This window comes from Felis catus, chromosome B4 (genome assembly GCF_018350175.1).
Source record: "Felis catus isolate Fca126 chromosome B4, F.catus_Fca126_mat1.0, whole genome shotgun sequence".
Lineage (NCBI taxonomy): Eukaryota > Metazoa > Chordata > Mammalia > Carnivora > Felidae > Felis > Felis catus.
Window position 1 is genome coordinate 28,680,384 of NC_058374.1, and position 13,493 is coordinate 28,693,876.

The window sequence follows — 13,493 nt, forward strand, 5'->3', positions numbered from 1 at the left end:
AAACCAAAACCTTGAGCGCAAATGTTCCCAGTCAAATGAAAACGTTCTGAGACCTCAGAAATGCTCACTCACCAAAGACCATTTTCCTGACTCGTAATTTGGTCAGTGACCACTGGTTTTAGAAAGGTTCCGGGTGGTCCAGTTTCCTCTGGGAACTCTGTAGGTTTCATGGTTTCAGTTTCCGGAGTTTTCTGCTTGCCTTGGAGTTCCACGGAAACCGACCTTGCTGAGGAAGTGAGTGCCAGCAATTCAGCTACAGAAGGTGGTTCAATGCTGAGGAAAAGAAAACCTAATTAGGATTCCTCCCCCTTTCTTGATACCCTTGGCTGGCCTGAGCATGATCTGCGTGGTGCAGATGGAGACTTTAAAGTTTTGACCCCTAGTACACTTGCAGAAGGAAGATGCTCAGCTTAAAATTTCAGAACATTTTATAATGATCTATACATTTTTACAAGTGCCTGTAGATCTCCTTCCACTTCTTTGGGGTGTCAGAACCGCTAAGCCTCAAGCATGGCCCTCCCTAAGGGCCGGAGGCCATTGTGACTGGGGCTGTGTGAGTCTCTGATTCCCGTGTACTTTCGTGCAGACCTCTAACTTGAAGTATGCAAACTAGGTTTTCCCCTTTCGGAACCATCCCATACAATTTAGTTGAGGAGTGTGCACGTTTCACAGCAGGAGGAATAGGGGCCGTCCAAAAGGGATGGAAATCGCTCAGATGAACAACTTGCATTTACTCTCCTCCTGGGGGAAAGTCAATGAAGAAACATCTGTTGTGAAAGTTCGAGCACCATCCAACTTTCTTAGTCCTCCTCCAACTTTCTTAGTCCTTGTTTTGTATAGCAAAGCACTAACTGAAGGCAAGGTGGGGTTGTTGTTTGTTGTTGTTGCTGTTGCTGTTGTGGTTGTTTAATGAACACCCAAGAGAGTCTAATATACAAAAAAAAAAAAAAATGGCCCAGGGCATCGTTGTGGAGACAGAATATGAAAAGCAGGCCATTCAGCTTGTAGAAAGAGTCAGAGGAGGGTCCCTCTGACAGCAGACTTGGTTGGGGCTGGTCCGCAAGCTCTGCCCCCTGAGAGCTTACTCTGTAAGAACAAACAGAAAGCAATGACCAGTTCTTTAAAGAGGCAGGACACTTCCCACACTTACCCACCTCTGTCAGATATCTCTCCTTCCAAAGGTGGGAAGATCATGTGTTTCTCGAAGCTAATCAAGAAGGGGATGGTTTGAGATGCCAAGTGGAGAGTCACCTCTCTAAGGTTCAGTCTTCACCGTCTGTTTGGCAGGGGGAGCCCACATGGATATCAGATGGGAATTTCTCCCTCCCCACTGCACGGCTATTGTGGGAAGATCAGGCAAGGCCAGATCCAGAGCTCTGTATCCAATTAGGGCAGGTAGTTCATCAAATGCCAAACTACAAGTTGGTTTTCTTCTTTCCCTTCAGAGCTGCTTTTTCTAAATTCATTATGTCCCTAAGTTTGACATCAAGACCAATTAGAAGAGAATAAAGATAATTCCCTGGAGTGTGTGGGGCTAAACAGATAAAAACTGTCGCTCATAGATCACAGTAGAACTCTCTGGCCCGGGCAAGTCTCCTGCATCAGAACCACTTGGAGCTTATCTGTAGGATGCTTTGGCCTTCCAGCGCAGCTGAAAGAGTCTGCTGCAGTCTGTTTTGCAAAGGTTTCCAAAGTTTTGCACCTTGACTTGTCTCTTCTTGTCTCTTTAACCAGGTTGCTCCCAGAGTATAGTTTGGTTCCATGGGCCAAAGATGTTAGAAGCCCAGGCTGCTCAGATCTGTCACTCAGTCCTGCCTCCTTGCTTCTCAGGATGGAGGAATTCTGTACAAAGGGCTTATCTCTGCTGATCTTGGCACACTCTGATATCCTGTATGTGTGGGCCCCAGATGAGCCCCAACCGTGGCCAGCTGGATGGATGTCACCAGGGAAACTTCTCATCACAGCAGGTCATTTCCTTTCTCAGGCCACAGTCACAAGAGCTATGTCGATTGAGGCTAGGGCTTTCCTTAGGCTAAACCTGAACTGGCTAGAGAGGGAAATCATGCAGTTTATTGGAGATGTCTGTGATCCACATTGAGATAGATACCTCATATCTGTTGAGGGTGACCTTGGAATTATCTCTGCCTGTGTTCTGAAGGTCATGTACTGTGGTCCAAACCATGTGATTTACCCAAATTAGCACAGTTGAACTGTTCACATACAAATGTCTTTTCTAAAAATCAGCCTAATTCTCTCTCTCTCTCTCTCTCTCTCTCTCTCTCTCTCTCTGTAGGCTTCACACATCCAGTATGGAGCCCAATGCAGGGCATGAACTCACAACCCTGAGATCAAGACCTGGGCTGAGATCGAGAGTCAGAGGCTTAACTGACTGAGCCACCCAGACACTCTAGAATCCGCCTATTTCTATCTTGTGCCTCTAAATATTGCCTGTTATGTGTGCCCAGGGTGTGGATACAGTGAGGCCAAACTTGAGTTTCCATCTGCATGAAGAGATGTTCCTCATATGTCCCCCTATGCCAGTTTGCTGCCTGAAATCCTTGAACAGGAAACTAAATCCTTAATTCTACCATCTGAGCTAAAGACTCTATGCCAATATGACAGCAGAAGATGCTCGCTGAAAATTTCCCACTAAGATTTCAATGACTCATACAGATTCTTACATGAGGGTCAGCTTTTTAGGCCATCAGTAGAGGGGATAGAAGGATGGTTGGGAGCAAACGGTCCTTAGGACCCTGAAAAAGGAAGAGGGCATCTGGAGGTGCATGAGAAGGGACAAAGGAGAAAATGAAGCCAATCTCACTGATTCCACAGCCTGCCTGTCTGTCAGTTGAAGATTCTCCTGTCATCGGCGAGCAGGCCTGTGTGCTAGGCCTTTCCAGAGGAGGAAAGCTGCCTTTCTCTTGGATGCCAAGGCCAATAGCACATGAAGATGGGCTTTGTTCGATTCACCCTGAACTACACTGACACTCCCCAACCACCCCCCCCCACCCCCAGCAGCGTGGGAAGTGGCTGACTTGGTCTGAGGTCCAATTCTTACTCACCTGGTTGCAGCACAGGGACACAGTGCTCTGGTTTCCAAGCCTTGGCTCATGATGTGTCATCAAGGGCAGGCAGGAATCCATAGGCCCATGGCCAATGCGGGTCTCCAAATGGGGAGAACTGATATTAAAACAGACTCAAATATTTGGGCCATTCCAGCAGGTTTTACAAAAGGCTGAACTAACCTTAACACAGTCCATCCAGGAAGAGGAACTTCTCAGGAGAAGGAGCGCCACAAGAAGACCAGTCCAACCCCCTTCCTCATCCCCTTCCCCATGATATTTACTGTCCTTGCCTGACTTAACCAGGCAAGCTCTTTCACCAGTCTGTGCTTTGATGGCACCAGTGGGAAGGACACACGGAGGACCCACGTCTAACTTTTACTTATAATCATTTCTTAACCATTTTTGCCAGAAAGTCCCGGAATCACCAGTCGTATTCAAAATGTCGCATGTATTGCAGCATGGGGAATAAAGTCAATGGCCATTATAGCATGGTGCAGGTGGCAGATGGCAGCTATGTTTGTGGTGAGCGTAGCATGACGCAGAGAGATGTTCAAATCACCGCGTTGTTCCTCTGAAACTCACGCAACCGCGTGTGTCCACTCTGCTTCAATGAAAAATAAGTAATTAATTAGTTAACAAATGATTGTGCATATATACTCATATGATGAGTGCTGTCTGGTTTCACATCAGTGATTGCCTCACCGAATTGAAGCCACTTCCTCCCTTTAAAGAACTGGCAGACTTAAATCCACAATTACGATCCAAGTCCAAGAGTGTCTTCTTTTACTCTTTTATCGTTTAAGAAAAATCATACAACATATGAAAAGTAAATGGAGAGATTCCTCAATTGACTGGAATCACGTTTGAAACCATTCTGAACGTGTTTCTTAACATTTCCTGATTGATTGCCTGGGAAATAAATAACCCCAAGTGGCAGCTTTGTATTTATGCTTTGAAGTCAGCATATTTCCCTCGGTTGCTCTGTTTCTAACATAAATTCCCCAGAAAGTGCATCAAACATCAAAACAGCGTTTCCAGTATCTGCCCAACAACATTTGCATCTCAGCAAGAAAGTGTGTAACTAGTGGGTAAACTGCCTCTTTGTCAAACACAAATGTGGCAAATTCTAAGGTGGCTCCTTTTCAACTAAATTGTCTCAGCATGCAGAGCAGCGGGGAGAATGTTTGCTACAGGACACGGGCAAAAAAAAAAAAAAAAAAATTCTTAATATGATTTTTCCAGGAAGGCATTATATTAAGTTCCAGGGAGAAATGATGAGATGTTGGGGGTGAAATGGCACATTTTCTTTCAGAATCACCCACTCCATTTAAATGTGCGGGACTCTTCAGGACGTGTCCCCGACTTCCACTGAGCCCATGCAGAGTCCGTCCCCCAGCCTCCCGTCCCTGCTCTTCCTGCCGAAGGCGGCAGGATGGTAATGAATTCTGCAACACGACTCGCTGCCCCGGATTTCCACCAGGCCTGACCTCCCCTAGGCTTACCCGGACTCCGCGTACATGCTTTTCAAGAGGCACAATTTTGTCTTGTCTGGAGCGCAATGTAATTAGAAAGCAATTTGGCCCACACACGCAGCTTCCATGGTCACTTGGCACGGCCTCAACCCGCCCCTGGCGGGACTGGTTTTGCTCCGCGTTGGCTGTCCTCCGAGATGTCTAGCAGCGCGGGGATCCTGGGCCTCGTTTGCTGGGAGCCCGGCTGGCCCCAGGGAGGGTGGGGTGCCGCCTGCCCCACGTGGGCTCCGGCGTGTTCCCAGGAGGCCCGGTCGCCTGCCACCAGCTGCCCACCCACTCCTGTCCGTGGACTTGTCTGCGGAGGGCACAGACCACCCGGTGGTGCATTCAAACCCCAAGTCCCCCTCAGTAAGTAAGTGGCTCTAACTCCCAGTTGCGCCCGCTCCAAATCGGGGGCCACTTTTAATTGGGCTCTCTCCGTCTCTCCCGCCCACTGGGTAGCCGTGCCCTCTACGTCTGACCTTCTTTCTGCTCTCAGTACCCTAACTCCGGCCTCTGACCCCAAACGCTGGACCAGCCTCCCCGCGGTTCATGTCCACACTCTATTCCACTTCCTCCAATCCTGGCATCACCCCCCTGGCCAGATTACTTTTCCAAATGCACAGCTTTGGTGGTGTTGTAATGTTATCCTCCTGCTCACAGACCTTCAATGGCTCCTTGAGGCCCACGGCTTCCTTAGCTGGGCGTTCTGGCTCACTGCCTGTTTATGTAAATAAAGTTTTATTGGAACACAGCCATACCCATTTGTTTACATAGTGTTTATGGCTGTAGTTATGCTGCAAGGGCAGAGCTGAAGCACTGTGACAGACACCACATGGCTAGCCCAACCTAAAACACTACTTGGCCCTTTAGAGAAAATGTTTGCTGATCCCCCCCACCCTAAAATATGGGCCCAAATTTCTTTTCCAGTTTCATTTTCCTTGAGGTCCGGGCTTTCCTGCCTTAGTGCCCTGACTTATGCTAGTCTACTATGCTCGCGAAAATTTACCTCATCTCAAGTGGGCCCTACTTACAGACGCTTTCCTGACTTCCGTTTCAATGTGATGTGTCCCTGCTTTGCTCTCCCCATCACATTTTGTCAGGGCACTTTGCACGTCTGACTTTTATTGTAAATATTAATGTGCACATACTCTTGCTTCCCTTCCCACCCCAGCTGAGTCTCCAAGCTCCCAAGAACAGGAACCATGTCTTAGCTATCTGGGGTACTTAGCCTGACTCCCCGCACACATTCAGTACATATTTGGAAAACTTACTTGACTCAAAAACCAGGAGTTTTTCCTTCTAATGGGTTACAGAATAATAATCAACATCTCCCCCATCCCCAACTGGGGAAAGACAAGGTGGGAAAATGAGGCGGGAGCAGGTACAACCTATTCTTCCCCAGGAAGGTAAGATTTGTAGAGGAGGAGGTTTTAAGAGGTTTTTTTGTTCTGTTTGTCGGAAGTGATTGAGGAAGTACCCAGCCCCTGTAGGAAAGACTCCATAGGAAAGGGATAGAGTCAAATCAGGGGAATGCACCAAAGGAAGAGAGGCTTTGCCTCCTCACCCGTTAGGGAACCATTTCAAGGATGTCTTGGCCACTGGGCTGGCCAAAGGGCATGGGTCAGCGGGTGCATGGACTTTCACAGAGGGCCTTCAAGTCCCTGTGAGTGAAAGAATGTGGGGAAGGAGGCAAGACGAATTGGGTGGAGGGTCTTCACGAAAGGGGGTCTTGTGACCAGAATATTGGGACCAGAAGTGATGGGAATGGGGGAAGTTGGTTCTTTTAGAATGGACTTTGGGTTCCGAGGTGTAGTTATTTCCTGCGGCTATTGTAACAACTTGTCATAAACTAGGTGGCTTAACACAACACACATCTCTTCTCTCACAGCTCTGGAGGCCACAAGTCCAAAATCAGTTTCACTGGGCTCAAGCCAAGGCGTCCCTCCAGAGGCTCTATCTAGAAGAGCACTTTTCCCTGCCTCTTTCACCTTCTGGTGGCTGCTGGCATTCCTTGGCTCAAGGTAGCATCGTGCCAATATCTGCCTCTGTGGTCACCTCCCCTCTCCTCTTCTGTGTGTGTCACATCTCTCTCTCCCCTCTCTTGTCAGAACACTTAAGCCCCCCCCCGGGACAATCCAGGTTAACCTCCCATCCCGAGATCTTTAATTTAACCCCGTTGCAAAACCCTGCTTTGCCTCAGAAGGTCACACTCACAGTTCCAGGGATTAGGACCTAGATATCTCTGGGGCCAATTTTTAGCCCAGCATGGAAGGCTGCTAAAGAAAAGTAAGCGGCAGGAACTCACAGGGGGCAGGGGTGAGGGCAGGGATGCGAGTGCAGCAGGGAGGGGAAGGGGCTTCAGAAGCAGGAAGCACTGGGCTGGTTCAATACGGAATGAGGGGAGTAAGAGGAATGGAGGTTACTGAATGTTTATGTGGTGCCCAGCAATGTTCTTAGGACAGGGACCCTGACATGCCTGAGAAGCACAGAAAAGACACTGGCTTTGAATGGAGGTGAGTCACTGGGAGCAAAACATGATGTCTTGTGGGGCAGAGACACGTCCAAGTCTTGTGGGGACTGTAGCTTAGACAATCTTGAAAAGATTATTTTCTAAGAAAAAGGAATCCCAAGTTACAAATACCAAGTTTTTTAGGACAGTGAACTCTTATTCCGAATGAGAAAGCACAAGTCCACCTCGTGAAAAAGCCTGACAAATGCCACGAGCGGTCCAGGATCCGGGCGGTAACGGGTTTTTGTGAGCTCTCCGGTGCCACTCTATGACACTTCCCTCCCCTCCGCCACAAAATTTTGCGGTCTGTATACTTTTCCAACACCTCTTTATAAAACAACAGTTTTGTGACATTTTCTACAGAGAGGAGAGAAAGAGAATTCAGTGGTTTCTCCCAGCATCGTTGATCGCGATGTGGTTTTCATAATTGATAGGTTAGAAAACTTCCTTTCATCTTCTCAACCATTGCTGCTGATACAATCCCCTTTTTTTGGATTGTCATCACGCTTGGAAAAACCTCTTTCAAGTCTCTCCCACATACGAATCATTAGAAACATATTCCCTCCCTGTGTATAGCACCATGATGGTCTCCCTGTAACTACAGGGATTTTGAGCATTTCTATTTGGTGAAATTTTTGTTAAAAAGGAACAAAATGACTTGGGCTCTCATAATTGTATATGCTGCATTATCAAGTACCAATCCTAACAGAAGAGGCCTTCATGTTGGTTCGGCATTGATGAAAAGCAAAATTTCCACTTGCAATTTTACACATTTGATGTTTGAAAGAGTTTACCACAGGGGCGCCTGGGTGGCTCAGTCGGTTAAGCGTCCGGCTTCAGCTCAGGTCATGATCTCACGGTTTTGTGAGTTCGAGCCCCGCGTCGGGCTCTGTGCCGGCAGCTCGGAGCCTGGAGCCTGATTCGGATTCTGTGTCTCCCTCTCTCTCTGCCTCTCCCCGCCCCTTCAAAATTAAATAAACATTTAAAAAAAATTTTAAAAAGAATGTACCACAGACTAGTTTCTGGCTCTGTACATTTCAAACCTTTTCTCTTCTGCTAGGGAGTACAGGACCCTTTCATACGCCCTCTGGGTCATCATGTTGCTGAGTTTCCACCGTGGGGGGTAGGAATATTCCCAGAAAGATTTCCATACTGGGGTGACTAGTAGTAACTTAGCTATGTGCAAAAGAAACCACAATCAACATAAATAGAACCCTCTAAACCAATATTAAACATATCCCCAACTCAACTTCACCCTAGCCAGATCCCCAGAATGTTCATGGGCCCTCCAATGCCACCCAACACAAGGGAAGGGATGTAGAATGGAAGTCGCAGGTTTTAGTTAAAATGTCTTACTTTCACAAATTAGAAAAAATGACCATGAGGTAAGGGCCCTTCCCGGGGCCTTCCAAGGAGTTGGTGCAAGCGAGTGGTTTGGAGGCTTCGTTAGCTTTCTTAGCTTCAGGGCCAATTCACCTGTGGAGCTAAGAGTCATTCGAGGAGGAGTCCTTTAGCGAGACTGCTCAGGAGAAAGGTCTAGGGACTGGGAGACGTACCCTGTGTTAATGAGGTCTCCAGATCTACCCGGTCCTCCAACCACTCAGGCATTCCCATGACATAACACAAGCCTGCTTCTACATTTTTTTCTTTACTCCGGGTTTTAAAAAATCTTTATGGAAAGCAATTTGGCAGTTTCTCGAAAAGCGAAACATAGTTACCATGTGACCCAGACATTCCACCCCTAGGTACATACCCGAAGGAATTGAAAGGAAAAACTCAAACAGATACTTGTGCATCACAGCATTATTCGCAAGATCTCAAAGATGGAAGGAACCCAGGGTCCGTCAGCAGATGAAGGGATAAACAAAATGTGGTGTGTGCATACAGCACATGGTTATGCAGCCACAGAAAGGGGTGACATTCTGGCACTCACTGCAACACGGATAGACTCTGAAAACATTATGCTAAGTGAAATAAGCTGGACGGGAGGACAAATATCGTGCGATTCCACTTACACAATATATCTAGAATGTAGTGAGGCAGAGGACAGATTAGAGTTTACTGGGGGAAGGGGGCATGAGGAATTACTGCTTAATGCTTAATGGGGAATTAATCACTTAAATCATCCATTTGAGATGATGAAAACATTTTGGAAATAGTGATGATGGTTGCACAACATTGTGAATGTTATTAATGTCACCAAATCGCACACTTAAAAGTTATCAAAATGGTAAAGTTGTGCTATCTATAGTTTGCCACAAAATACCAAAAAATCGAAGTAATATGCGAGCATCAGAAAGGAATTCGTTCAGATCAGGTTGTCCATGCATAAAAATGGCAGAATATTTTTACATGAAAATATTTACCTAAACTGGTTGCAATCTGGACCAAGAATTCTATAGCATTCACTTCACATTAAATACATTATATTAAAAAAATCTTGCAGGTTAATGAAAAACTGATATTCACCTGGTATACAGTCACCAACCGTCACTACACTTGTCAACAATCAACTACGGATCAATTCAGGGACAGCGACCATGCAGGCTGCCAGAGGTGGTGGGGGTCCCGTTAGGACTATTGTCTTCTAAAAAAAGAAAAACGTACTTGGGGGTGACTGGCCTGGGCTAATTTCTTTCAGACCCTGAAATCCCCAAGGTCTCTTTAAGCTGCCTCTTCGGCTATCTGTATAGACACTGACAGCCGGCTAGAGGTGAGAGACAACCAGACGACCCCGGATCGTGAAAGCATTGATAAGGGGGGGATCATTAAGCGAACAGATGTATTACTAGCCGGGCGTGGTGTAAGTCACCTCTCCCAAAGCATTTACCATCCCCATCCCAGGCTCTGTTACCCACTCGGTTGTTTTAACCAGGATCTACACAGAGCCTGTATTAGGTTTGGAGTGGTTTGGTCCAGAAAGAGTTATATATTCTATTCAGGCGAAATCTGATGTGACTACTCCTACTTGGCAGGACAGGTGCCCCTCCATCTCTTGGCCCCGCCATCAACTAGCACTTTGGGGCTGTCCGCTAGATCCCGTCCGCTTGACTAGTAAATAGGGGAGGGAAATTGTGGATCAAAGCCGAGGTGGGTTTTTGTGGGCCAAGCCCGGAAGTGAGCACGTCACTTCTGCCCACACTCCATTGGCCAGAACTCAGTCCTATGGCCCCGCCTCACTGCAAAGCGGCCTGAGTTTGAGTACAGGGCACTGTGTGTGTCACAGGGACTTTAAAAGCCACGTGATCAGATGCCTCTTCCCATCACTTCTACTATGTCATCTTCATTCTACCCTAAGACAGGAATAGTCTCACCCAAGGGGAGGGAATGGAAACACAGGAACCTTGAACTGAAGGCTCCAGCCTAGAAAAAGAAGCATTGCCTCTGGTCTGCACCCAGGAGCAGGCCCTTCCACCTTCCTAGCTGGATGCATGGGTACCTTCTCTCTTGACCTGCTCTGAGCTCTGGGGAAGACTAGGACAGCCACTTCTCAGAAGGAGACCCACTTGGAACATCTGGGATCCAGATGCTGCTGGCTTCTTTAATGGCTCTGAGTGCAGCGGAAGGTTTTTGTCTCTGAGACATCTTTTCTCCCCTTTTGCACTCTGAGGGCTGAATTCAATGGAGCCAGCCTTCTTTGACAGCTAACAGGGAATTCTCAGCGGAGGACAGTTGATTTTGGAACAATTCCTGCTGTCAGTCCTGTAAAGCCCAGGTTTCCGGATCTATAGGGCATGATGACAAACCCATCTGTTCTTACTGTTCGTCATTTGAGGGGCTTAATTGTAAAAAGTTTGTCTGAAACTGAGATGGTGCCAGTAAAGGATGCATTTATTTGGCTAATCATCCTATTCCCTGCCCTCTTTCGTGTGACTTTGTGCACGGGCCCAAGCAATGCACATTGCCCTGCAACGTGTGATATCGTGTGATATCAAGACACAGTCAGCGAGGAATACTTTTTGCTGCCACTCTGTGCAGACCTCCAGCCGTTCATCTGACTTGGCGTGTTCTTTCTTATGAAACTGATAATAGAGATGAGGTTTGCCTCTACTATGTGATCTCTTAATCCATAAGGAAGGGCAATATTAAGAGTTGAGTAGATTCATAAGTGGTCAGCTCATGCTGGGTTTTGAGGGAAAATGAAAGTGCATTGGGTGCAACTTGAGCTTTCCAAGGTCAAGCTCAGGAACTACCACACCTTTGAATTTTCTTCCCAACATGTTCTTTAGTCACACAGAGCCCTGAGCTGGATGGAATATGTGCTGAACCTAGCAGGAGGGTTTTTTTTTTCTTTTTACATTTGTACAGAGCTCTATTACTAAATGTTCTTTATAAATAATTGTACATATTTGTACATATTTGTTATATTAACACAGTACATAAGAACAGTGAGGCTCAAAAATACATTTGCTTTAAGATTAGGGAATATAGCTCCCATGTGCTCAGGTGAGAGGGATAAGAAGACCTGTGTTCCATTTTTTTGTTTCACTATTTCTGAACATTTGCCTATTCAGGTTTGCTTTCTCTGTACCACAATGGAGAAGGAAGGGATGTGCTTTGGGGGGATACTTTCAGATGCAAGAATAGTATGGGTGACCAGGGTGCCTGGGTGGCTCAGTCGGTTAAGCGTCCGACTTCAGCTCAGGTCATGATCTCGCGGTCTGTGAGTTGGAGCCCTGAGTCAGGCTCTGCACTGACAGCTCAGAGCCTGGAACCTGCTTCCGATTCTGTGTCTCTGTCTCTCTCTGTCCCTCCTCCACTCATGCTCTGTCTCTCTCTCTCTGTCAAAAATAAACATTAAAAAAATGACTTAAAAGAATAGTATAGGTGACCAAAAGTGGAGTTTACTTACTCACACAGCCAGACATCCTATAGGAAGAGTGGTGCTGAGGTTAGTTAATTTGATGGCACAAGGACATCTTTTTGTTTTGCAGTCCTCAGGTGTGCCCCCTCATAGCTACAAGATGGCTGCTGCAGCTCCAGACATCACATGCTCACACAAGTATGGCCAAATGCTACAATATCTTCTTTGAAGAAAGAAAGACCTTTCTTAGAATCCCCAGCAGACTTTACTTGTATCTCATTGGCCTAAAGGGAGTCAATTCTTATGCTTAATATAATCATTGGCAAAGGAGAATGGAATTACCATAATTTATTTAGTCGAGTGGTACTCAAACTTTAGCACAAATCAGAATCTCCTGGGGGCCTGGTTAAAATACAGAGTGCTGGGGGCACCTGGGTGGCTCATTTGGTTAAGGATCTGACTTCGGCTCAGGTCATGATCTCACGGGTTTGTGAGTTTGAGCCCCACATCGGGGGGCTCTGTGCTGATAGCTCAGAACCTGGAGCCTGCTTCAGATTCTGTGTCTCCCTCTCCCTCTGCCCCTCCCCCACTTGCTCTCTCTCTCTCTCTCTCTCTCTCTCTCTCCCAAAAATAAATAAACATTAAAAAAATACAGATTGCTCTGTTCCACCCCTTGAGTTTCTGATTTAATATATTGGGGATGGAGCCTAATGAACTGCATTTCTAAGTTGTCAGTTGTTCTCCCGTTGCTTGTCTAAGGATCACATTTGAGGACTACTGGTTTAGATGGATATATTTTTTAAATTTTTTTAATGTTTATTTATTTTTGAGAGAAGTGGGGGGGGGGGCAGAGAGAGAGGGAGACACAGAATCTGAAACGGGCTCCAGGCTCTGAGCTGTCAGCACAGAGCCCAACGTGGGGCCCTAACCCACGAACTGGGAGATAATGACCTGAGCTGAAGTCGGACGCTTAACTGATTTTGGATAGATCTTAATTCACTTTCTGGGGCTGGGGAAAAGTCACCTTCTCTGAATGGAGTGGAGGTGGGGGTAAATAGGGCAAAACCTCAGGACAAAGTCCACAGGAGAAAGCGTGTTAGGTAGGCACCCAGCTCTGTCCACCTCATGTTTTCCTGTATTTACCCCTCTGTTTTCGGAGTACATACTTAGACTCTTTGGCTTTGGGGGGTGGGTATTGCAGATTGGATGACTTTATCCAAATATTTTCATTAGTTGAATTCCCATGGCAGAATTCCCCTTTGAGACTAACATAAATTCTAAGTCCATCAGTGTGAGCTGCTTACATTATGTAGAACTGACATTATTTTTTTCAGTATCTATTACCTTTTGCCCTTCCCTGTAAAACGTTATCAGTCTTCATGTTTGTTCGGTCATCCAAGTTATTAGATCCATCGTAGGTTCTTCACAACCCTTCTTAGCTCTTACCAACCTAAACACTCAAAATCATCAGCACATTTTCCACACTGCCATTCACTTCACCCTCTAGGTCATTAACAAGTATATTGAGCTAAATCACTGGAACTATTAACTTGAACTTCAGGCATTCACAGCATCCGAAATGACTACCAAGCCTTAGATCA